This window comes from Trematomus bernacchii, unplaced genomic scaffold (assembly GCF_902827165.1).
Source record: "Trematomus bernacchii unplaced genomic scaffold, fTreBer1.1, whole genome shotgun sequence".
NCBI lineage: Eukaryota > Metazoa > Chordata > Actinopteri > Perciformes > Nototheniidae > Trematomus > Trematomus bernacchii.
In genome coordinates, this window is record NW_022987759.1 from 1 (window position 1) to 13,394 (window position 13,394).

The following is a 13,394-nucleotide window of genomic DNA, read 5'->3' on the forward strand; positions in this document are numbered from 1 at the left end:
AAGAGTCTTCAAACACAGGTAAACTGTGTTAAACAGTGGGGTAACATGTTTGAAATGACAGCACACTGCTGCTTGTTGGCAGGTAAACATTGTTTAATTGTTTAAGTGTTTTAAATGTATGGAACAGTGTTTTGTCTCTTTCAAAACTCTCCCGTCATTGGCCGGATACATGGGGACGATTTTATATTCACTATGACCGTTACTATTCCAGTGAGACGAAGTACGTCCGGTGACAGGAGTGATCCCATGTTAATTTTGTCCAAAAACCAGAGCATTCCCTTATCCGTTGTACCAACCATCGGAGAAGGGGAAAAATCGGCCTGAAGCGCCAATAGTCTGGCCCCTTCTCCCGTTGGCACTCTGTCATTTTTTTGACAATTTTTTCAAAACTTCATTTTTGATTATTTTAAGTTATAATTAAGCGTTTTCTTCAATTTTTTTTGCTTTCCACGGGTGGGGGCGCCTGGCAGGCCGCCTATGAGCACCCAAATTCGGCCTGGATCATCCAGGATTTGTGGGCTAAGCTCCATAAACTGACTAAATCACCCAGAGAGGTCACCTTTCTAGCCCAAATATATATAATACAAATACATTTAAATAGTAAAAGGTGCACTTGTGCTCTGCATTACCCGGAATTTTATTTTCATAGCCCCATGATAGTGATTAAAAATCATTTTCATGGGAAAAAGTGTTAAAACGCCTGATTAAATTATATGCAGGACCCCAGTGAGCTCCAGACTATGTGCATTGTGTTGGGGAACCATATAAATGATAGAATAAATGCATTTAAATGCAAAAATAATGATTTTAAATCATTTTAGGGGGACAATTGTGGAGAGGAGCCTGAAAATGACTCTGCAGCAGGCTGCCTATGAGCACCCAAATTCGGCCTTCTTCACGGAACCACGACCCCTTCTGTGGAGGGTATTCTCGTGCCCCTGGTGAGCACACAATGACCCAGGAAAGAGTCTTCAAAACACAGGTAAAACTGTGTTAAACAGTGGGGTAACATGTTTGAAATGACAGCACACTGCTGCTTGTTGGCAGCCTGACTCACTTGACTTGTCTCACACACACCCAGGGGGGGAGAAAGAGGACACATTGACCCAGGAAAGAGTCTTCAAAACACAGGTAAAACTGTGTTAAACAGTGGGGTAACATGTTTGAAATGACAGCACACTGCTGCTTGTTGGCAGCCTGACTCACTTGACTTGTCTCACACACACCCAGGGGGGGAGAAAGAGGACACATTGGAGCACAGAATGACCCAGGAAAGAGTCTTCAAAACACAGGTAAAACTGTGTTAAACAGTGGGGTAACATGTTTGAAATGACAGCACACTGCTGCTTGTTGGCAGCCTGACTCACTTGACTTGTCTCACACACACCCAGGGGGGGAGAAAGAGGACACATTGGAGCACAGAATGACCCAGGAAAGAGTCTTCAAAACACAGGTAAAACTGTGTTAAACAGTGGGGTAACATGTTTGAAATGACAGCACACTGCTGCTTGTTGGCAGCCTGACTCACTTGACTTGTCTCACACACACCCAGGGGGGGAGAAAGAGGACACATTGGAGCACAGAATGACCCAGGAAAGAGTCTTCAAAACACAGGTAAAACTGTGTTAAACAGTGGGGTAACATGTTTGAAATGACAGCACACTGCTGCTTGTTGGCAGCCTGACTCACTTGACTTGTCTCACACACACCCAGGGGGGGAGAAAGAGGACACATTGGAGCACAGAATGACCCAGGAAAGAGTCTTCAAAACACAGGTAAAACTGTGTTAAACAGTGGGGTAACATGTTTGAAATGACAGCACACTGCTGCTTGTTGGCAGCCTGACTCACTTGACTTGTCTCACACACACCCAGGGGGGGAGAAAGAGGACACATTGACCCAGGAAAGAGTCTTCAAAACACAGGTAAAACTGTGTTAAACAGTGGGGTAACATGTTTGAAATGACAGCACACTGCTGCTTGTTGGCAGCCTGACTCACTTGACTTGTCTCACACACACCCAGGGGGGGAGAAAGAGGACACATTGACCCAGGAAAGAGTCTTCAAAACACAGGTAAAACTGTGTTAAACAGTGGGGTAACATGTTTGAAATGACAGCACACTGCTGCTGGTTGGCAGGCTGACTCACTTGACTTGTCTCACACACACCCAGGGGGGGGAGAAAGAGGACACATTGACCCAGGAAAGAGTCTTCAAAACACAGGTAAAACTGTGTTAAACAGTGGGGTAACATGTTTGAAATGACAGCACACTGCTGCTTGTTGGCAGGTAAACATTGTTTAATTGTTTAAGTGTTTTTAAATGTATGGAACAGTGTTTTGTCTCTTTCAAAACTCTCCCGTCATTGGCCGGATACATGGGGACGATTTTATATTCACTATGACCGTTACTATTCCAGTGAGACGAAGTACGTCCGGTGACAGGAGTGATCCCATGTTAATTTTGTCCAAAAACCAGAGCATTCCCTTATCCGTTGTACCAACCATCGGAGAAGGGGAAAAATCGGCCTGAAGCGCCAATAGTCTGGCCCCTTCTCCCGTTGGCACTCTGTCATTTTTTTGACAATTTTTCAAAACTTCATTTTTGATTATTTTAAGTTATAATTAAGCGTTTTCTTCAATTTTTTTTGCTTTCCACGGGTGGGGGCGCCTGGCAGGCCGCCTATGAGCACCCAAATTCGGCCTGGATCATCCAGGATTTGTGGGCTAAGCTCCATAAACTGACTAAATCACCCAGAGAGGTCACCTTTCTAGCCCAAATATATATAATACAAATACATTTAAATAGTAAAAGGTGCACTTGTGCTCTGCATTACCCGGAATTTTATTTTCATAGCCCCATGATAGTGATTAAAAATCATTTTCATGGGAAAAAGTGTTAAAACGCCTGATTAAATTATATGCAGGACCCCAGTGAGCTCCAGACTATGTGCATTGTGTTGGGGAACCATATAAATGATAGAATAAATGCATTTAAATGCAAAAATAATGATTTTAAAATCATTTTAGGGGGACAATTGTGGAGAGGAGCCTGAAAATGACTCTGCAGCAGGCTGCCTATGAGCACCCAAATTCGGCCTTCTTCACGGAACCACGACCCCTTCTGTGGAGGGTATTCTCGTGCCCCTGGTGAGCACACAATGACCCAGGAAAGAGTCTTCAAAACACAGGTAAAACTGTGTTAAACAGTGGGGTAACATGTTTGAAATGACAGCACACTGCTGCTTGTTGGCAGCCTGACTCACTTGACTTGTCTCACACACACCCAGGGGGGGAGAAAGAGGACACATTGACCCAGGAAAGAGTCTTCAAAACACAGGTAAAACTGTGTTAAACAGTGGGGTAACATGTTTGAAATGACAGCACACTGCTGCTTGTTGGCAGCCTGACTCACTTGACTTGTCTCACACACACCCAGGGGGGGAGAAAGAGGACACATTGGAGCACAGAATGACCCAGGAAAGAGTCTTCAAAACACAGGTAAAACTGTGTTAAACAGTGGGGTAACATGTTTGAAATGACAGCACACTGCTGCTTGTTGGCAGCCTGACTCACTTGACTTGTCTCACACACACCCAGGGGGGGAGAAAGAGGACACATTGACCCAGGAAAGAGTCTTCAAAACACAGGTAAAACTGTGTTAAACAGTGGGGTAACATGTTTGAAATGACAGCACACTGCTGCTTGTTGGCAGCCTGACTCACTTGACTTGTCTCACACACACCCAGGGGGGGAGAAAGAGGACACATTGGAGCACAGAATGACCCAGGAAAGAGTCTTCAAAACACAGGTAAAACTGTGTTAAACAGTGGGGTAACATGTTTGAAATGACAGCACACTGCTGCTTGTTGGCAGCCTGACTCACTTGACTTGTCTCACACACACCCAGGGGGGGAGAAAGAGGACACATTGACCCAGGAAAGAGTCTTCAAAACACAGGTAAAACTGTGTTAAACAGTGGGGTAACATGTTTGAAATGACAGCACACTGCTGCTTGTTGGCAGCCTGACTCACTTGACTTGTCTCACACACACCCAGGGGGGGAGAAAGAGGACACATTGACCCAGGAAAGAGTCTTCAAAACACAGGTAAAACTGTGTTAAACAGTGGGGTAACATGTTTGAAATGACAGCACACTGCTGCTGGTTGGCAGGCTGACTCACTTGACTTGTCTCACACACACCCAGGGGGGGGAGAAAGAGGACACATTGACCCAGGAAAGAGTCTTCAAAACACAGGTAAAACTGTGTTAAACAGTGGGGTAACATGTTTGAAATGACAGCACACTGCTGCTTGTTGGCAGGTAAACATTGTTTAATTGTTTAAGTGTTTTTAAATGTATGGAACAGTGTTTTGTCTCTTTCAAAACTCTCCCGTCATTGGCCGGATACATGGGGACGATTTTATATTCACTATGACCGTTACTATTCCAGTGAGACGAAGTACGTCCGGTGACAGGAGTGATCCCATGTTAATTTTGTCCAAAAACCAGAGCATTCCCTTATCCGATGGTTGGTGCAACGGAGAAGGGGAAAAAGTCCCTGGGCTTCATTTCCACTTCTCTGTCAAAAAGATTCATCCATACTTTTCAGACTACCGTCCGCACGAAATCGGAAACCCAGTTTTTGGGTGCAACGGCTGTTGCAAATCATGGAAGAATGTATCCGCTCACCAAGCACTCTGAGTGGGCCTAATTTTGTGGCACAGGGACCCCCCAGCCTGGTTCTCCCAATACTTTAAGTTTGACATGGAGGAATGCGAGGGCACTTTCCAGGTGACTCTACCCGATTATGAGACACTATTTTGGGGCGTATTTTTTACATTTTCCTGGTTCTCAAAATAGTTTAAGTTCGACATTTTGAGCCATGGAGGAATGCGAGGGCACTTTCCAGGTGACTCTACCCGATTATGAGGCACTATTTTGGGGCGTATTTTTTACATTTTCCTGGTTCTCAAAATAGTTTAAGTTCGACATTTTGAGCCATGGAGGAATGCGAGGGCACTTTCCAGGTGACTCTACCCGATTTTGAGGCACTATTTTGGGGTATAATTTTTACATTTTGACCCCTTTGCCCGGTTATCACCAAAGTTGAGTTGGGTGATTTCGACCATGGAGGAATGTCAGGGGAGTCCGCGGGGGACTCCTGCGGGGTCATGAGGCCCTATTTTGGGGTATAATTTTTACATTTTGACCCCTTTGCCTGGTTCTCACCAAAGTTGAATTGGATGATTTCGACCATGTCAGAATGTCAGGGGAGTCCGCGGGGGACTCCTGCGGGGTCATGAGGCCCTATTTTGGGGTATAATTTTTACATTTTGATCCCTTTGCCTGGTTCTCACCAAAGTTGAATTGGATGATTTCGACCATGTCAGAATGTCAGGGGAGTCCACGGGGGACTCCTGCGGGGTCATGAGGCCCTATTTTGGGGTATAATTTTTACATTTTGACCCCTTTGCCTGGTTCTCACCAAAGTTGAATTGGATGATTTCGACCATGTCAGAATGTCAGGGGAGTCCGCGGGGGACTCCTGCGGGGTCATGAGGCCCTATTTTGGGGTATAATTTTTACATTTTGACCCCTTTGCCTGGTTCTCACCAAAGTTGAATTGGATGATTTCGACCATGTCAGAATGTCAGGGGAGTCCGCGGGGGACTCCTGCGGGGTCATGAGGCCCTATTTTGGGGTATAATTTTTACATTTTGATCCCTTTGCCTGGTTCTCACCAAAGTTGAATTGGATGATTTCGACCATGTCAGAATGTCAGGGGAGTCCGCGGGGGACTCCTGCGGGGTCATGAGGCCCTATTTTGGGGTATAATTTTTACATTTTGACCCCTTTGCCTGGTTCTCACCAAAGTTGAATTGGATGATTTCGACCATGTCAGAATGTCAGGGGAGTCCGCGGGGGACTCCTGCGGGGTCATGAGGCCCTATTTTGGGGTATAATTTTTACATTTTGACCCCTTTGCCCGGTTCTCACCAAAGTTGAGTGTGATGATTGCTGAGTCATGATGCACTTTTTTGGGGTACATTTCCCCCATTATCAACACGGACTAGAGATGTCTCGGAGATGGCTCGGACCCCACACCCTGGTTCTATGTAACCCTGGAGGAATGTCACATGAGTCGACAGGGGACTGCTGCTGGCTAATGAAGGACTATTTTGGGGTACATTTCCCCCATTATCAACACGGACTAGAGATGTCTCGGAGATGGCTCGGACCCCACACCCTGGTTCTATGTAACCCTGGAGGAATGTCACATGAGTCGACAGGGGACTGCCGCTGGCTAATGAAGGACTATTTTGGGGTACATTTCCCCCATTATCAACACGGACTAGAGATGTCTCGGAGATGGCTCGGACCCCACACCCTGGTTCTATGTAACCCTGGAGGAATGTCACATGAGTCGAAAGGGGACTGCTGCTGGCTAATGAAGCACTATTTCCGGGTACTTTTTTTTCATTTTCACCCAAATTTCCCTGGATGAAATATTTTTTTGTTTTTTTTAGTTTTTAGGCCAGTTTTGGCCACAGCGTTGCCTGGAGGATAGGACCGAGATATGACAGACTCTCTGGCCGCCTCACAAGTCACTATTGTCGGACACTTTCTTTGCTTTACCCCGGTTCTATCACTCTTTCCTCCTTTGACCATACAACCCGTTTCCTGCTGGGGTGGTGCCTGGTTCCGGGGTACCCCAAACCCTCTCATGGTCGGGGCACCATGTATTGATGCATCGGACCCAATGTTGCCATCACCAGCCCCGCGTTGGTGCGGAAGTGGGACCATCTGACCCGGTGGTAACCCAATACTTCCCTTCGTCCATGCACCATGAATTGATGCATCGGACCCAGTGTCGCAACCACCGCTCACGCTAACGCATATAAACGGAGAACTATAACATAATTTTGATCAAATTCATTATGTGTGTTTCAGTAAGGATGTCATCTGAATGCCCGGTGTGCAGATTCTTCTATCTGGCATTGAACAAACACCTTAAGCACAAGCATGCAGTGCGGAACTTGGAGGAGAGGGGAATCCTCCTGAAAATAGCCAGTGGAAGGATAAATGTTCGGACCAAACCCTGTCCCATCGCTGGGTGTTCGTACGCTGGGAAGAGACTGGACCGTCATGTAAAACATGACCACCCTGAGTTGTCCCGACATGAGGCACAGCAGGTCATGGCAAGGCTGAAGCAGTGTAGCACTGCAGTTGCTCCATGACCTCCGTGAGACTAACCCCATCATCGGAATGGCTACATCATTGGATATAGACAATGAGGAGGAATACCCCGGGCACCCTCCACCCTTCTCCCCACATACCGAGTGTGACAACGAGGACTGCAGGCAGGTGATGCTGGAAAATGTGGCATTGAGGGCTCAGAAGGATGCCCTCAATGATGAGGTGAAGACCCTGCGCTCCAGGCTGAAAAAGGAGCTAAAACCCAGGAAGCAGAGTGCTGCTGTTCTTGAGGAAGAGGACGAATGTATACGATTTAAGGGCCTGGCAATCCCAAGTACCTCCGGCATAAACACAGTAGCCTCAGGCAGCAATACCCCTGTGAAGAGCCCGGTGAAGACTGTCATGCAGTCCCCAGTAACCTCCGGTAGCGAGACCCCTGTGAGGAGCCCGGTGAAGACTGTCATGCTTGCAGTAGCCTCCGGTGGGAAGAGACCGGTAAAGAACCCTGTGAAGAGCCAAGTGAAGACTGTCATGCTTGCAGTAGCCTCCGGTGGAAAGAGACCGGTCAAGAACCCTGTGAAGAGCCCAGTGAAGACTGTCATATTACCAGTTTCCTCCGGTAGCGAGACCCCTGGGAAGAGCCCGGTGAAGACTGTCATGTTTGCAGTAGCCTCCGGTAGCGAGACCCCTGTGAAAAGCCCGGTGAAGACTGTCATGTTTGCAGTAGCCTCCGGTAGCGAGACCCCTGTGAAGACCCCGGTGGAAACTGTCATGTTTGCAGTAGCCTCCGGTAGCGAGACCCCTGTGAAGACCCCGGTGGAAACTGTCATGTTTGCAGTAGCCTCCGGTAGCGAGACCCCTGTGAAGACCCCGGTGGAAACTGTCATGTTTGCAGTAGCCTCTGGTAGCGAGACCCCTGTGAAGACCCCGGTGGAAACTGTCATGTTTGCAGTAGCCTCCGGTAGCGAGACCCCTGTGAAGACCCCGGTGGAAACTGTCATGTTTGCAGTAGCCTCCGGTAGCGAGACCCCTGTATGCCGGAAGACCCGTGCCTCTAAGCTGGCTAATGACTTGCCCTCTCCCTCAAATTACTGGTCCACTGGGTGTGGACGGGGGAATACCATGCGTGAAATCACGTTGCCTAGAAGCATGGAGGCGTACCTTCAGACATACTTGGATCATTGTTTGGGTGTCGCTCCGACAGTAAAACAGAAAGACAATGTTGTGTCGAAGATCAGCCGGATAAAGAACTTCATAGTATACATGGCCCATGGTGTTAACCGCCTGTCAGACTGGCTGTTCCTAAGAAACATGAAGATGATCCGTGGCTGGAGCGAGTATATTGTAAAGCCGGGCCGGGCAGTCACAACATCAGAGTTCTTCCTGAAGAATGTGCACCAGTTCATGGGGTACATGTCTGAGTCAAAGCCCCGGGGGTGCAAGCTCACCCAGTCTGATATGACCCACATAATGAGAGAGGTGAAAGCCAACATGAAACACTTGAATAAGGCAGTCACTCTACATCAGTTTAAGGTGAAGAGGAACAAACTGGATCGTCTGCCGAGCCAGGCGGAGCTTCTCGCCGCCATGGCGGCCGCTGAGAAGCGCATCCAGGAGCTCCTCGACCTGATGGCCGGCAAGCCGACCTCAACCACCCAGAAGCTTCTCTATGGCTATCTCACCCTCCATTGGAGCCTCCTGTATGGCCACCGTATGGGCGTGTACGCAAACATGAAAAACACTGAGGTCTTAGAGGCGGCCAAAAGGGGAACTGCTGAGGGCTACATCATCCATGTGCAGGATCACAAGACGGCCAAGACATATGGCGAAGCACAGCTGGCGCTTACAGTAGAGGAGTTTAGCTGGGTCATGCGGTGGATGGGGATTAAAGAGGCATTGCTGGGTCCTCAGAATGAATTCTTCCTTTTCACAAGGGGGATTCGGGCCTCCAAGAACCTGAACGCTCACTTGAAGAAGGCATGGGCTGATGCTGGGCTAGAAACAGCAGTCACCTTCACAATCCTGCGCACTGCCCTGGCTGACAGAGCTGACAGAGCTGCTACTCCTCCTGCGTGTTTTAGCTCCATATTAGCAGGGTTCACTAACATGGTTGGTTGATCCAGTTTAAGATTTTCAATATCTGCCATTATTATTTCCAACATTCCTTTTCTCTGAATATCAGGTCTAACAATGTGTTTTCTTTTAGGAGTATTAGATGGGATACTCATACGTGGCATTTGTGAGCTATCATCTCCGTAGGGTGGAGGTAGGGTCTCAGACATTATACCACCTGCTTCTTGCTCTGTCTAAACGGTAGTCTAACAGGAACGTATTTAGGTCGCGGTACGCCCGTGGGTCTGACCAGGGGGGGCAGAAGGTCCGGATCTAGCTTCTGTGTATCCCTCCCAATCTGTGGCTGGTTCTGAGTCATTAAACTGCGTTCTAACCTCATCCGCCATTTTTTAAGGGTTTAAGTTCACTCTTTTATACACATGCAAGTTCCTAGGCTATCAATCACGCCGGGTGTACAGTCCGACTATACCGTCACTTGGTCCTACAGATGGAGCATCTTATTTCAGACTCCAGCATACAGCTTCCTACCTACTACCAGCCAGTTACTTGCCTAAGACCTGCCAAAGACCAGTATCTAGGAATGTTAAGCCCTCCCACTATTTTCCAAGAGTGCGTTGCCAGATTTTCAATTTCAGGATTTAACCAGGAGATGGCGCTATATATTAAATAACTATGGCCAAACTAAGACTTAGTTTTTCACAAGAGAAAATGCAGATATTATATAAAAAACTAAAGTTAAAATTTTGTTTTTAATGCCCCAAGAGCAATAAAAACACTTGTTAAAAAAATCCTGAGTGAGGCTTTCATAAATTGCATTTAGCTGACGCTTTTATCCAAAGCGACTTACTATTTAATAAATGATAAATGATTATTCATAACAAATATGAGTGATGTGTGATTATTATTCATGCTATATACTGATATAGGGCTAAGTAAGCAATCAATCCTGCAAATTAACCCTTAGTTGTTCAATATATTTATTCAGACAATGTGAGTAGAAATACAGAAATTCTGCTCCCACCTAAGGCCAACGTTGCAATATTACAACATTTCCCTAAAAACTTACCAAAACGTAAACATTTTTAAAACTCTTTCATTTCTGCTCCACAGGCCAGGGGTTAAATTCGGATTTGATATGTGGGGGGGCTCTGTTAGAAGGTGCGACGGGGGAGGGGGGAGAGAGTTAGACGCTCGTGAATTGTCAACGGGGGGGGGGCCTCTCTGCACGGAGGAGCCGCGGAGGAAGAGACACACGTTCACTAAGCCGAATCACAGTGATCTGCTATTTTAAAGTAAATTCAACACATATCGACCCTAAATATAGCATATATTAAGAACGAGAAAGTGTTAACATCGTTTTTTGTAAACATATGACAAATGTGCGAGGGTGATGACATCAGAGCATCGTCCTATGGGCTTAGCCCCGGACAGGTACAACAGGTATTCACTCAGAGGGGGGTAGGTACCCATTTACATGTCAAAAATCAACATACAGTATGTGGGTGGGGGATGGTGAACGGTATGGTCAATGTTTGTAAACACAATCCCATATCAAAATAGAAAATACAGATATTACACTCAGACATTGGAAAAGTCTATGTTAAAAAGCCTCAGTCACCTTAATTCATGTAATAAAAACATCTCAGGTCAGTAACACTGAAAGCTAAATGTGCGTACGTAGCGCTGTAACTTCCTCCACAAAAGCAGCCTTCTGTTTATTCAACGTGGTGGGGGCCGAAGGAACCGGGCAGAGTTTTTCGCCGGTCAACGTGTGTGAAAGTTTAAATCTTCCTTATTGAGCTTTAAAACAAATGAATAACGACTATATATAATAATAAAATAAACACCGGCATTAAATAAAAAGTCATGAAAGAGATAAGGAGGAGAAAGGGTTTAAGGAAGTAAGCAAGGAATACAGAATGTCTGTTTCACGCGATGTCGAACATTGAAAAGTCCTTATAAAATGATAGAATTTAAAAGAGTCTTGAAAAAGCATGGTGATGGCAATAAATGCATTAATGAATCCCCAAAATCTACAGAATACATTTAATTAAGGGGAGCAGTTACTGAGAAGTATATAATGAGAACTGCTACCAATGGTGGCCTATTTAGTTTATTAAGAAATACATATTTTTAGCTTTTTTTGATCTGCTGAGAGCTGCCGTTTCATTTTGACTGTTTAAAAAACGGTAACAATGGACTATTTTTCTTGGCGGATGCATGTCAATTTAAATCAATACATACAACTATTTTTTAAATCAATAAAAACATTTTCTAAATCCATAAAAGCATTTCAATTAATATTGGGAGTCATGTCGTTACTTTGTTGAGAATGTGGCCATGTAATAAGCGGGATAATTTGCAGCGACTTGGTCATTATGGGGAAAAATAACACCCAGGGATCAAGATCCCTCCGCTACGTGGATCTTGATCTGCCTGACAAGGCTCCATTAAAATATAAATATGTTTAGTGAATTACTGAGTTTAGGCACGTTAATAACATGTTAATGAAGTTGAATACAGTATATTCTTATTTGTCAGTGATTTCATGTCAATTCGGCGAACATAAACATAAATGATCGTGGTGAAGATGATGATTAAATTAGGATTAAAAATTGGGAGAGCCGGCTGCATTTCCTCTCGTTCGTTTTTTTCGACTAAACAACATTATTTTGTTAAATAACAACATGGTGATGTTTTGTAAATGATTACATGTCTTATTTAGCACAGACTATGATCCTATCCGTGACATATGGATCTTAACAAAGATCCGCTATACATTAGTACCAGACATACTGTACATTGTGGTGATTGACATTATTCACCCACGGATCTATGGGTTGGGGTATTGTTCCGCACGGACATTTTAGTGAACCAGACCAGCTGTTTCCGCCGGTCTTCACTTCCCGGGTATGAAGTTGTTTACATGTGTGTTCAGATGCTAAATAAAAGTTTAGCTTGTACTTTTGATACCCCGCCTCCGACTCCCGTCTCTCGGCACCACAACATCCAGTTTACTGTATCGAAGTTGATTTCACATGAGCGATGTCGAACATTGAAAAGCTGGTCCAACCTGATCTGTAAAGTGATCTAACTAAGTGCTATTCATATTCTTGACGGGAAGTGCAGTGTAAATGGGGGGCTTATATGCATTTGAAAAGCAATACAAATCACACAGTTAGTATACAATAGGCTTTAACCTGTTCCACTCTGAGCCTGTTTTTCAGGTCTCAGGCTCGAAAATGACATTCCCAGAACAAATGACCATATCTTCCCTTCAAAAAGGGTTAAATTAATAATCTTTGTTCTCAAAGTAATGATAAACCTGTGAGTTGGATGTAGAAGTGTCAGAATCAATATAAATGTTTTTTATTTTAAAGAAAATTCAGATTTTACATAGTAAAAAACTGTAAATTATAGTGTCCGTCCAACAATTATTTTTTACAGATAGTGAAAACTACCCTTGGATGATGGGTTAGTAGACTAAAAGCTTTAGGAATCCAAAGTACAACATATAATAAGTACCCTGTATCAAGATTGATGCAAAACAAGTGACATTTGACCTTTTTAGAGAGGTTTAGCCAAAAACCCCCACCTCTGAGGTTTTTGGGTGAAAATGTTTTTTTTTCCATATCTCTGGCTTCCCTTGGTCGATTTGGTTGGTTGACACACCCTTGTGACCGTTAGAGCCAATAGAATCGAAGAGGGAGGCACACACCCACACACGTTATGAAGAAAAAAGGTGGGGGCTTTGCGCATGTAATTTTGCATTAGAGTGAAGCTACAGTCTAGCTCTGACATCTAGAAACGGAATAACATGGATTATCAATTTCATTCCTCATGGATTATCAGAAATAATTTCAAAGGAACACAGACACATTGGATGAACCTACGGATTAACTGCAGCATCGTTTTTTTTTATCGTTTTAATGCCATTGAAGACCACTTTTGACCAAGGTAAGATATATTACCGTTTTTAGCTACTTAGCTCCACATGTGATGATGTACTCTTTCGTTTATAGCGTCGCGAATGTTTATCACTGAGTGTTGAGGAGGGCACCGTTAGATTCAGTGTCTCCAGGACACCAAAAAAGAGTGGTTGGTTGTGCATCTAGGATAAGT